Source organism: Dendronephthya gigantea, unplaced genomic scaffold (assembly GCF_004324835.1).
Source record: "Dendronephthya gigantea isolate DGI-Jeju-01 unplaced genomic scaffold, DenGig_1.0 000004F, whole genome shotgun sequence".
In the NCBI taxonomy this organism is placed as follows: Eukaryota; Metazoa; Cnidaria; class Anthozoa; order Malacalcyonacea; family Nephtheidae; genus Dendronephthya; species Dendronephthya gigantea.
In genome coordinates this window covers 3361666-3374035 of record NW_021163014.1, presented here as the reverse complement: position 1 = coordinate 3374035, position 12370 = coordinate 3361666, and the positions used below count along the sequence as shown (strand labels likewise).

Below are 12370 nucleotides of genomic sequence, written 5' to 3'. Positions count from 1 at the left end.
ACCATTACGAGTGGGCTGGACCATGGGCTTTTGCTCGGTCTAATAACGCCTTTTGCAAGACTATCCTGCACGAAATCCTCTACATCGGCTAATTTATGAAATGGTACCCGCCTAGGTGGTTGGGAAATTGGGTGAGCTCCTTCGGTGGGTATTTCATGTTCAACAACATCGGTCAAACCTGTCTCACCGTCAATAGAAAGGACATCCCCATTCTTCTGAATCATTTTGTAAAGTCGTCGTTTCTCGCTGGCTGATAATTGTGACTCATCTGACTTTGCTCGAGCCAGTTTATCAACCTTTTGTGCCCTGTCCGCTTTATCTGCTTTAGTAGACTTACCAGGATGTTTGGCCAATTCACTAATGACAACAGGTTCCACAATGTTTGTTGTAAACTGTCCGAAAATTGTACCAGCATTTACCTGACGGGGAGTATTAGTAGGGTTTGTCACATGCAGCAGAACACGATTACCCTCTCTTACTGCATCATAGACTCTACCACATCCTATTCCAAAGCGCTCTGACCCCTCCCCCCATGCAGATTCGATAAGACCCACAGTACCCGGTAATAGCTCACCGTCCAGTTTGCCCTCAATTACCTGCATTGACCTAGAGGGCACAGTCACTGTTGATGATGCGTATATACGACAAATTCGAGGCGAGGTTGTGTTACCACTGTCCTGGTTTGATAATTTATCATTGCCTGATACAAATACTTGTGAGCCGATTGACAAATGCATTTTTAAATGAGGCAATAAATCCATGCCAATAATTGCTGGGTAAGTTGACTTCTTAACTACTGTGAACCGGTGTTGAGGTATGTGCTGATCACCCGCTTGACAATCAGTGACTAAATCATAAACTGTTCCCATCCCAGAACCATCTACAGTATGGGGGGCAAATTTGCAGTTCAATTTGCACCCTCTAGCTTGTGATGCTAAAGACTCTTGTAGTACACTTATTTGTGCCCCAGTGTCCACCAACCATGTGCAAGGTAGACCCCCAACTGTTCCCTTAATCTCTATGTTTTTAAAAGTTGAATCCCCTATGTTTGTAGCTGAAACCAAACGATTATAGTTTCCAGTCCTGCAAGTGGCTGGAGAGGGCTGGATATCCTCTCCAGCCCCTGTTAGTTTCCCGATGGCGGTGGGTTAGGGGATTTGCATTGCGAGGCTCGATGTCCAGCCTTTTGACATCGAAAGCATACCCCAGAGAATGGTTGGCTACTTCTCTGGCCATCCCGGGCAACCCAGGGTCTTGAACGACAATCACGAGCAAAATGCCCTACCTTCCCACAGTTAAAGCACTTGGTTGATGACCTTGTTGATCGCTGGCTCTGGTTTTTGCTCTGCATGGCAGCAACAGATGCTTCCAACTTTTGCTGACTAGTGGTTAGTTCTTCCAACTTTTGCATGATCTCCACCTCAGGACTTTCAACCGACTGAGGTGCTAGTGGAAACAGCAGAAACTGTTGAGTTGGTTTGCTCGATTTTCGTTGCACGCTGTACTAGCTCATCAAGAGTCGCAGTGTCAGCCATAACCCATGACAATTTGTGGGCAATATCACCTTTCAACGCGTTGCGAAAGTGTGCCAGGGAAATAGAATCGTATGTGTTCTTATCTGTGACCTCTGGAAAAGCTTTCTTAACCAGTTGAAGTATTGAATACTTAAGTTCAACAGCAGACTCCCCCGGTTTTTGGCGACGGTCAGCCAGTTCCTTTTGCCAATCTGTAACAGTTTTCTTTGATTGAAACCGCTCTATCAATGCTGCTTTTGCATGAACAAAAGTGTCTCTTTGACTGGCTGCTAAACGACTAAAGAACACTTTAGCTTCCCCTTTTAATGACAAATGCAAGCACGCGACTTGTTTTGCGTCAGTTTCTATTCCTTTCGCTACGAAATATGATTCAACTTGATCTAGGTGACTCTCGACTGTAGATCCATCCGTGTAATCCCAAAGTGATGCTGTAACAGACGCCATTTTACTTCGTATATAAAACCAAATAAACACTTCGACTTCGTATCAAAATTTAACAGATATTCCACCGCTGCCACCAGTGTTATAAAGAGTTAGGTATAAAGAATATATTTAATGTGATCTTTTCAATAGATTAATGCCTTACATGTCTATATTTCTACATTTACTCTGTCTCAAGCCAGTTTCAGTTCTCTGCTATTCGCGCCTCTACGTCCTATACTTCATGTCATTTTACTACTAATATTACTCTAACCACTACTTCTTCTTTCACCTTTTTAATTATTCTCGGATAAATCGTGATTAACGACTGTGCATTCTCGTTGAAGACACTACCGAAGTGTAGAAACGTTGGTTGTGAAGTTAATCTTTGTTGGTGTATTACTTTAATTTATTAAACCAGAGTTGCGAGAATTACGAGGTTGTATACTGTTGCAGACAATTATATATTTTCATTTGCCTCTAAGTAGAGTTGATTAAGCAATGCATTAATTTCAATGATGGTTAACTTTCACTCTCTTTAATGATCTCAGTTCTTTAATCATTAATTACTGATTTCACTTTTTCACGACCTATGGATTTGTGGTATTTTTCCAACGTGAAAGGATAAGACGTAATTAATAATTATAAATGAACATGCAGTATAGCTGTATGGCCATGGTTCGCCAATGTTTTTTATCACTGTCCAGAGAAATTTTATGTAGAATTAACAAAGAATGAAGAAGTAAAAAAGAAAAAAAAAGAAAAAAAAATATTTATATGCTTGAAACAAAAATCAACGATGTATTACCCTCACACTGAAAGCAGTCACAAAGAGAACAGCATCAGACAATCCGAGACGATAATTCATTTTTGCTAATATAATAAAGGTAGTCGAAGTTGTCTATATATATATAATATATATAATATAATATATTCTTCCAATTTTTAATGTTTATACTATTGAATGTCATTACAACGTTTACTATTAACAAGTTACTAGATATGCATGCAAATCCCTCGCCTGAAGTAATAAACCTATTTCCATTAGTGAAATTCTATATATCATTTTTGCTGAATGGTCGAAGTCGTATAAGTAAAATTCTATATCAAGTACAATTAGAAAGTCGACTCTCGAGCTATCACATTCAATTACAATCGTAATTCATTAATTGTGCTACGAATAGTTTTAAATACTACAATTTTTAGCGAAATTTCAATTCCTTTTTAAACAGATTCACCTTTAAAAATAAATGCTTTCCCATTTGTTGATAAATCTACAAGTTAAACTTACGAAATACTTGCATGCTTTTAAATACAAAATCCACCTATTTACCTGTTCAAAAACACTCCAAAAATGCTTTAAAATCGTAAATTTTTCTCCATCTATTTGAATCAAAGTTTTTCGATCCGAAAGCATCATTTACTTTACATTTTAATCAATTTTACGATTGAATTTTTCCGTATATTTTTAAAACCATCCAAATGAAAAATATTTTTGAAAAAGTTTTATAATTCAAAATATCAGTTATGCTGACGCGAACCAAAATTTTAATTGAGCCAATCGCACGCTTCCAAACGTTACCAGTTAGTTACCAGTTTTAACTCTTCTTAAACTTACGCATGCGCATAACTTACAAAAACGCCCAACATCCATGACATAATGGCGGACAACTTTCATTTCGCAATTGCATTCCCGCGCGTAACTAAAATCTCCGGGCGGAATCAGTACCCTCGCCCGATGCTTCGCACCGGCTCGGGGATAAAAGATTTGAAAAGTGGCAGTTAAAGAGCTAAATATCTTGCACTTTTTCTTATTTTATACATTCAAGTAAACAGCTTACCTCAATTTGTAATTTCTTTAGAGTAAAAATTTCGAAACTCTGCTGAGAAACTTCAATAAGCGAATGATTTTAGACTGTTTTCACCCAAATATATATAGTCGATGTGTCCGACCACTTGATTATTGGGTTAATGGATATTACAATGAGGCTGTCTGTTTGTCGGATACATGCAGGAACTAAATTAAAAATATTGAAACTGAAATTATTTCTCGGCGACTTTATTATGCATATAATATATTATAACTGTCGCCTCTACAACTGTCACCAAATCTATGTTGGTGGTCCATTTGTCTTTTCCGACTGCGGTTAGAGTGCCTGCATAGCGTCGAAATTCTTATGTAAACTTGCCTGTCTTCACTATACCAAATATTCTCCAACCTTGATTTTTTGTTAAAAATATTTTTAAAAGCTTTTGCTACGGCGAATTAGAACGTAATTTTACTATTAGGCCATGCAAGGTTATAATTATACGTCGCCTTTTAGTAGCGTCGAATGCAACTCAAACAATATTGTTTGAATTGCATTCGACAAAATTGTGTCGTATAACTTAGCCCTTACATACCAAATCATTATAGCTATACCTAAAGTTCAATATGTCTTTTCCGATCGACTCGGTCAGAGAGCGCGTGGCGTCGTCGTAACTCTTTTCTGTGCTTTTTTGTGTAGACCACAATATGCACTGGACAAATTTAAAATATTTTTGGCTACATCAGAGGATCTCAGTATCACAGAGTAACAGCCTATTTCTCTACTCTTTCTCTGCATTTAAATTGCGATAGTAACTCCTGGTATGATGTATGTTGCTTCAAGAAGCTCGAGTGACGAGAATTCTCAGTATCCTCTTGAACAGAGATCGAAGGATTGTCCATTGTATTTACTCAGACTCTTGGGAAAACAAAACTCACTATTTTCCTCGGATGCATTATATTGTTTATATATATTATTTGTTGAATAAAATTATTATGCCGCCTTACTATAATAATAAAGGTCAACACACATGGAATGAGGAGGAAGGGTCACGTGAGAACATTAATTTTACTGATTGTCGTTAAATGTCTATACTTATAATTTTTATACAGTTTATATTTTTTAGTTACCTAATATTCACATATTAGTTACTCTAATGTTTACATAATTACTGAACGTTATTGTTCTTGCACCCTTTTTTCCTGAAGTTCCTAATAAAATAACTTACTTTAAGCAGGTGATGGTAAGATCCGATGTTAGATTAATGGATTTTCATCGAAACTGGCTGCCGTAAATAATAATTATATCAATACAACCTAACTCAATCTTCCTTTCTTCACATTTCAGTTCTCAGCGTTTTTACCGTGTCATTTTATCAATGGGAAGATCACAAAATTAATACTGAAATACATGATATATATGGAGTAAAATAATAACCTATATGAGACACGTGGATTTTTCGTCGTATAAAAAATTATTGGTTATTAGGGAAATTAGTTATCAAAGATACACAAAGCTAATAATTTTCAAATTATGACTTTTGTGACTACGGTCGGAATAGTAGCGGCGTCAAAGCCCATGCAAGATACAAATCTACGGAGACAATAACTATTATATATTTTAACCTAAATTACACTACGTACAATTTATTGGCACATGTACCACAGCTAAAATTCAAAATTGTATGAAATTGAGTAATTTAATGTCCACTTTGCTAAAATATTAATTACAAATATATTATTTTGATCAAATTTAATTCTGATTATGTACAAAATGGCTAGGAGCGTTACCTACTGCACAAGAGCAGAACAAGACCATAAAACCAATTAAAACCAAATACACACAGAATACAACGTGGAAAACATTTTCTTTTAAAAAGGAACGCGCAACTGAACAAAATAAAGCTAAACATATAACTGTCTCTCAGAAAAACCACTTGGGGAAAACAAAATTTATGTTGGAAATTTTGACTTTCATTGATGAAAGGTTACAATCACAACATATAAAATTGCCTAGTTCTTTGAAAACCCAATATAAACGTTAACAGAGTTGAATATGGGAAATATTGTCTTGAAATAAGCACGGCTCAACAAATGTAAATCTTGTACTGAACTAAATTTACCAGAGGGGGGCTTTCTTAACGAGGGTGGAGCTGTGGTAACGTTATTGTGTGACGTCATGTATGTTCAGAACTCGCCACTGAGGTGCTCAGATATGATAGATCATAACTCTTATTAAGCCTTAGATATAAAATATTAGTTGGCCGGCTGTGCCTGCGCTAATGAAAGCAGCTAAACAAGATCCGCAGTGGAAGTAATTGAACCTATAGCTAAGATGAACATTTAGGAGCATAAAAATATATCGATCTATTAAGGATCACATTTTTGATGCTACTTAATAAAAAGTAGCCAGGTTTTCTGTAATAGTTTGCTTAATAAATGATAATTAAAAATTCTTAAAGTAGAAGAATTTAAGAAGTGGGGCTCTGCCCCAAAGCGCTCTCCCCCAATTTCTACAGCGCTGCATGAGGTACACATCACATATCAAATACGTATACAACTCGTATCAATGGGGTATGCAACTCATATCAAAGACGTCAAGACATATCCAACACCTCAGCATAACGCCATTACCGGCCTGCATTTCTGGCCATGTGTTTTATGCGTGTTGATGGAAATTACACACCGAAGCTCGTGCAAAATAATTTGAATGCATTATAATGATCACAACAAACGTTTTAACAAAATATTTTATAAACATTTTATTTTATTACCATTTTTCCTTCTATTTTTATTTTTCCTTTTTTTATCTTTTGAGTCTACTACTAACTGTTGAGACTATCAAAGATTGGCACTAAAAAAAGGCAAGAGTAAGGAATAAGGAAATCAGAGCAGTTATTATAACCAAACTTTTCATTATTATATCCAAAGCTGTATTTTATTTCAAATTAAGGCAAACGATGTTAAAATTGCTTGGAAAATATTGTGATCTCAGATTATTGGCACGGTACCCAAGGCGATCAATTTAGAAAAGGTGCATTGCCATATAGATAGTTTGGGGTAACATTCCCTAAAATTTAGTACCGACTTAATTTTCTTACACATCATTGCAATCCCATAGGAGCATGAATGATTTTGATTTTGTTGAAGATCAAATTGTTTTTTGATACCCTATTTTCATATTGTATTGATAACTTTAATTTGCCAAGGTTTCGTCAAATCACTTTCAGTTAAACACTCTCAGTTAGCTAACAATGCGAGAGACCTCTGATGTAAGAATTGTCCAAATTCTACATGTCGCGAAATTTTCAAAACATAAACCTAGTTCGTATTCATTAAAAAGCGAACGGACCTAATTAGTGCATGTTACATATTCAGACAGAACATCGTATTTCAAAAAAATTAATACCAACATTTAAAAAGAAAACAAAACCTTGACATGCACGACTTCCACTTTAAAAATGTACAGCAACGTGCCATTATTATTATTGGATTCTTTAAATAAACTTGAATACTTACACTCTGCAGCACCTATAACCTGGCGAACATTTCTCATTTTGTCCTTCACATACTGTTGAATAAGGAACACACCCGTTGGGATAGGCACAATCTTTTTGGTACATACGGTTGGCACCTATACGGTGTAATATCACGTTAAACAAAATTAAAATCACTCGATTCGGAAAAAAAAGCCCTTAAAAAGTAGGAATGAAATAATTAAATGCGTTCTGGAGGGCGACAGAAATAGTGTAGCTACTTTTTCTTTCACCTTTTAAATTATCACTAGAGTGCAGTGTCGAAACGTTGGGTTGTGAAAGTTAATCTTTATGTGGTGATTACTTTTATTTATTAAAACCAAAGTAGCGATATTTACGATGGTTGTATATTGTTGCCGACAATGATATATTTTCATTTGCCTGTAAGTAGAGTTGATGAAACAATGCATTTAATGATGGAAGGAACTGAGTTTCAACATCAAATCACCTCTGCAGATGTAGAAACTATAGACCGGAGTGTCGAACGTTGGGTTGTGAAAGTTAATCTTTGTATGGTGATTACTTTCATTTATTAAAATCAGAGTGGCAATAATTACGATGGTTGTATATTGTTGCAGACAATGATAGATTTTCATTTGTCCGTCAGCAGAGTTGATGAGGCAATGCATTTAATGATGGTTAACTTTCACTCTCTTTAGTGATCTCAGTTTTATAATCATTTACTGATCTCACTTTTCCACGACCTATGGATTTGTGGTATTTTTCCAACGTGAAAGAAATACGTAATTAATATAAATGAACATGCAGTATAGCTGTGTGGTTCGCCAATGCTTATATCACTGTAGTCTAGAATAATTTTATGTAGAATTAAAAAAGAATGAAGAAGTAAGAAAGAAAAAAAAGAAACATAAATAATTATTACATGCTGAAACAAAAATAAATGATGTTACCTTGTTTTCTACCCTCAACACTGAAAGCAGTCACAAAGAGAACCAGCATCAGACAAAATCCGAGACGATAATTCATTTTTGCTAAATATAATAAAGGGTAAAGTCGAAGTTGTTTATATATAATATTAATATAAATATATAAATATAATATACAGTCTTCACAATTTTTGATATAGTTTAGTATTGAATGTCATCATAGCAACGTTTACTGTTAACAAGTTATAAAAGATTTGAAAGCAGGCGGTTAAAGAGCTAAAAATCGTGCACTAGCTCTTTCTTATTTTATACATTCAATGAAGTAAACAGCTTACCTCAATTTGTAATTTCTTTACGGTAAAGAATTTGAAACTCCACTGAGAAACTTCAATAAGCGAATGATTTTAGACTGTTTTCACCCAAATATATATAGTCGATGTGTCCGACCACTTGATTATTGGGTTAATGGATATTATAATGAGGCTGTCTGTTTGTCGGATACATGGAGGATCTAAATTAAAAATATTGCTGATGAAATCATTTCTCGGCGACTTTATTATGTATACTATTACAACTGTCGCCTCCGCAACTGTCACCAAATCTATGTTGGTGGTCCATTTGTCTTTTCCGACTGCGGTTAGAGGGTCTGGCGTTGAAATTTTCTTGTAGGCCTGCCAGTCTTCTCCAACCTTGATTGTTTGTTAAAATACTTTTAAGAGCTTTTGCTACGGCGAATCAGAACGGAATTTTACTATTAGGTCAAGGTTATGTACGTCGCATTTTGATCGCGTCGAATGCAACTCAAACAATAGATAATGAGATGATGAACCTCATCAAGCTTCATTTTCATTTCATTATCTATTGTTTGAATTGCATTCGACGAAAATGCGTCGTATAACCTAGGCCTTACCTACCAAATGATTATAGCTAGTATGGAAAATTCGAATTAACGATACCATCCCACCCTGAAATTTCATTCACTTATAATTATTCATCTCTTACTAAATTAACTGTTATTACAGTCAGCAAACATCAAAATTAATACAATCTAATAATTTCGAGGCTTCGCTACACTATACAGTCCCGCGTTATATAGACAGATATATTTCTTTTGGTTTGTTGACACGCAACGTAAATTGCATGTTACATTAAAATTTAATATCTCAGGGCTTTCGAGCATCATTAGGCAATCGGACAAGGAAGGTTACCATGATCAACGGCAACGGAAATATAAATTTACGCATTCACTATAGCTGCAGCCTGCATGTGGCCAAGGTATTACAGATTTCACATATATATGCACATTTGATCTGTACAGAAGACACAGAAGAACTATAATAGAGTATAAATATTAATAGAGTATAAAAATTAACTATAAATCCAATTAAATGAGATACATTCGTTAGATATGTGTCGTGCAAAAGTTGTTGATGAGTTTTAAATGTTAGGTATACTCGATATCGAAAGTCAAGATGATTTTCCCGTCTGTGGTCGGTCAAGTGGCGACGTCTCAAGTATTCATTCTCTTTCAAACGCCTGGCCTCTCCGTGCATTACAGTCACCTTACATACCGTTCAATAAGTTCAATACGTCCTTTCCAACTGCAGTCAGAGAGCGCGTGGCGCGTTATTTTTGTCAGTGAGTACATATATATATATATATATATATATATATATATATATATATATATATATATATAATTATATATATATATATACTCACTGACAAAAATAAAAATACACTTATGCAGTGGAGGTTGTTCGCATCAATTGTAGCACAGCTATATAACTGTTGAATAATTGTATACTGCACGAGAAGATGAATTTTTCCGGATTCTATAAATATTTTCCAATCTATTTGAAAGTCATATTTGGTGAGAAGTATATACACTTTAAATTCCCCGCCAATAAAGCAACATAAAGTGAAATATAAAGTATTATTATTTTGTTAAATTAGATTATTATGCCGACGTACTATAATGATAAAGGTCAATACATTTTTGCGACTGCTCAATCTCTATACTTATTATTTTATTAAAACGTATTGTTTACTTAATGTTCACCTTTTGAATAATGTCCATGCATGCACATTTTTTTCCTGACGTTCCTAAAAATAATATAATACTAACTTACTTTACAACAGGTGACAACCCGCTGTTAAATGAATGGATTTTCATCGAAACTGCATGGCTGCAGTAAATAAAATTTTGTAAATACGAGTTTGTTACTGCGGTCGGAAGCCGCTATTGAAGCTCAAGAGTGCTCACTCGTTCAGACACTTGCTTTTTTCCTGTGTTTTCTGCACTCAATATACCTCCACCCACAAATCAATGTTCAACAAAATAATTTTATCCTGAAATCCTTCTACAACAAACCGAACACGAAATTTACTATTGTTCAAGTGTATACATGAATGGATCGATGAACAAATAAAATGCAATATCTGTATAACTATATTCTGATGAACGAATATACCACCTGGTACTTCTTAGCCAAGTGCAAAGAATTTTGTCGATCTTTCAGTCTGCTGTGAATGAAGTTTTATCCATAAACTGGCTTCGGGAGGTTTTTTATTTTATGTAAATATTTTTTTCATTTTAGAATAAAGAATGATCACTATTTATTTTGTATTTTATAATCCAACTCTCAACTTCTATGAACAGTGCAGTTTACTATAGTTTTATCTGGTTCACTATAGTATATATAATTATTAATTCTACAGGAAAATAAGATCAGAGAGATCACAAGTAGTGGAGTAAAATATACAGGTTATCAATTGGAAAAGGGATTGTTAGTCGGGTACAAATTTTTGATGTATTAATTTCAAAAGTATACGAAAAGTTAATGCGCATTTTCCGACTGCTCAAGAATGTGGAAGTGTTTTCACGAGACAGCGGATTCACGCTTTGAAAAACGATGGGGTAGACATGCATGGATAAAATTTTACTTTAATTGTGAGCGAGAACCAACTAGATAATAATATAGAATTTCATTGAAACTTTGCGCATGAATAATATCTTTTGGACAAAGGTAAGTAAACAAACTGACCTCTTTAAACGCATATTTGTGTTGTAATTGTTCTTGTTGCAGTCGTGAAAGGATTTTCGCTCTTTCTGATTTGCTTTTAATGACTCATTGTCCTTATAATAAATATTATGGATATATAACAATTTAGAGTTTAATAATAATATTATGGATAATAATATAAAGTTTCATCGAAACTATATAAAAAACAAGACGTACGCCTGTTCTGGCGTTAACTAGTACTCTAGCTGGCGTGCCGTGCACGTGCCAGTCTTCAATAGAAAGCTTATGAACATAAACAATACAGTTCATACTCATTTAGATGCCTTGCCCAGCTAAATGTAATTCGATCGCGAAATTCAGAAGCACACAGTATTTTAAAAAGTATAGAAGTTCAATTTGGAGTTCACTTTGCCTTTGGAATTCGCGCTTATATTATATAGTTATATTAAATCAAACTGCGACGTGTCAACGCGCCCATACACGACCACATCTTGTTAAACGGCGAAATAGCAGCCTTATATTTTTAAAATAGGACAAAAATCTACATGTATTAAATGTATTCTTACCCCAATTAAATCTAAACTTAATCGAACAGCATCAAAAGAACCGTTTATTTGTTCCTCTTGGAGGAATTGCCGTATCATGCGAGAGAAATCGAATCGCGCATCGGAAAATTAGCCCGCTAAGCTGTGCACCACAACATTGGGAGACAAGACTGTGACGTGGATAAACACGGTCACACACGCATTTCAAATACTAGTATATTTCGCGCCAAAACACACTTGCGACGACGAATACTAAAGAAAAGAAAAAACAAAAACTCAAACTAACTAAGCTCTCCACGTATTCGTGTTGTAATTCCTCTTGTCACATTTGCAAGACGAACCCATAAGTCTCATGCAACATTCACGAACCTCGATCTTAACCGAAATCATCTGCCCGATCAATCGCTACAGTCCCAATTTTTCTGAATTGTAGTCATGGATGGACCCAACGAAATCAATCTTTTTTAGTCTAAAAAGAGGCAATACAAAGTTCGCCGGCCTAACTTAGAAAGACTTAATTGTAAATTTAAAAAATGTTTACTGATGTCGTTATAACAATTTATCATGCATGGGTTACATGGATTATCTGTCGTGCAAATGTATTCGACAATTGG

General features: G+C 35.0%; 1 long non-coding RNA gene across 1 annotated transcript; it reads right to left on the bottom strand.

The window, feature by feature from the left end:
- Positions 1 to 6536: 6536 nt before the first annotated feature.
- LOC114515686 lies at positions 6537 to 8663 on the bottom strand. Its single transcript, XR_003686225.1, has 4 exons — positions 8521 to 8663; positions 8210 to 8290; positions 7282 to 7396; positions 6537 to 6616 (listed from the first exon to the last, which is right to left on the bottom strand). It is a non-coding gene; the product is annotated as an uncharacterized LOC114515686 (long non-coding RNA).
- Between the last annotated feature and the right edge of the window lie 3707 nt (positions 8664 to 12370).